This window comes from Limulus polyphemus, unplaced genomic scaffold, assembly GCF_000517525.1.
Source record: "Limulus polyphemus unplaced genomic scaffold, Limulus_polyphemus-2.1.2 Scaffold1567, whole genome shotgun sequence".
NCBI lineage: Eukaryota > Metazoa > Arthropoda > Merostomata > Xiphosura > Limulidae > Limulus > Limulus polyphemus.
The window spans coordinates 10,840-12,785 of NW_013667177.1; positions in this window are offsets into that span (position 1 = coordinate 10,840).

A 1,946-nucleotide genomic window follows, 5' to 3' on the forward strand; every position below is an offset into this window, starting at 1 on the left:
GAAGCCGTACGGCTTCAATAAGTTTTTATTGTGTAAATATAAAACGTTGTTTTTAATTAATTATTTATTATAACTAGCAAAAAATTTTAAACACAAGTGTTGGTAGTGGATATCTATACTTGATGTTTAAAACGACAAGAAATTTCTTACTTGGGTAACATCAGCTTGAGAACAGTTAAATTTACAATATAAATTTAAGGGGGGGTCAGTTGAAGAAAGAGTCATTCTGAACACTACTAGAAAGGTGTCCCATTTCTGTATATTTAGCTTGGAAATCTGGATGTTTATAGAACTTGGAATCAGTAAGCTTAATCAAAAATTATTGTAATGATAATTAAAATGAGAGTTACTACATTAATCCATTTTGAATATATGATTGTTGTTCCACTCCAAAATTCTTAGAGGGTTAACAATTGTGTCTAAAGTTTTTGTTAAGTAGTAGCACTTTCCATTTTGTAAAAAATGTCACAATCATCATTCAGCACCCAAGTGTGCCAACCCCACATTATGTAACAGATTGCAATATCTCCACACTCACACTGTACAGTGACTCAGTTCAGCTTAACGGTTGTCAGTCAAGTGATAGAGATATCCTGAACCTGCTGTTTTGGCTGGATTGATGATTTAATAGGGGGAGACATTGATCAACAGAGACTATGTATGGTTATGCTACTTCTTGGATCAGAATACTGAATGGGAAGAATAAACATCACCCATCATCATATTAGGTATTGGAAATGTATCCTATAAAACAACTGCTACACAAGTTTCCATTGATCACTAGAAATATGGCCATTGCTGAGATAAATTGTTGCTGAAGGATTGAATGATTCAAACTTGAGTGTGTGCCTGGTCATTTATAGTAGTAAAAAATAATTGAAAAGCCATACTGAGGTTTTGTGATTTAGTCTTGTGAACATGGTAGCATGCACAGATAAATGTGTAGATGCATTAGAAGGATCCTCCTGGTTTAATTAACTAGATTTTGCTTCCAGCTATTACTGGCCTGTCAAGAGAGAGAGGATGAAAACAGAGTCAAAACTGCATTTCAGCCCTCAAGAGAACTTGTGCTAGTTTTGCTTCATGTTTGATATACATAATGATATTTTTAAGTGGCTGAAGGAACTGTAATATGTGGTGTGCAATAAGATTGGTGTCTGACATATATTGGCTATATTTTAGTGTTAGGCTGCAGTTGCAAGTAGCACAGTTCAATGTTTTTAACAAGCAAGTCTGAAACTAAAGCACAGAAATATTTTCTTTAGTGAATGCATGCAGTTTCTCAGACTTTTGTAATGATTATGGATTATGTAGCTACTGATCCTGCTAAAATAAAAGTTGTATAGTGGCCAAAACCTATGAACAAAAAGGAAGTTTGAACTTTTCCTCAAAATGCTTTGTAGCTAAAATTTTTGTTGTCAACAACAAAAAAAAAAAAACATTTTAAATTGATTGAAACCATAAATTCATTCAATTCACTAAATGTTTGCCTTTGTTGGTGTACTAGATTGGTTTATCTGAGATGTTCCTTCATATTGGATATGAATTCTAGTAACTTAAACTGAACCATTATGGTATTTTTGTCTTCCATAATTGTATTATAATAATTGTGATTGTTGTTAGAATGAAATAGAGAAGCAGCAAAGTCTGGCAATGAAAATATACTTCACTGACTTCCGCTATGCTTAAATCTCCTACTGACCAAAATATATATATATGTATGTTGGGTGCATATACATATTTGCATAACTGTGTGTTGTGAACCTTTATAAAATGGCATCTGCCAAAAGTCCTAACTTGATTAAAGTATACGAGTTTGAGAGAATGAATTTAAAGACTTAAATACTATTACTGATCAATAGTAAAGCTTAGTCTCGTAAATGTAGTTTTGGTTATATTATAAACAAGATTACGACACTTATGATATACAACATTGTTTATTGACA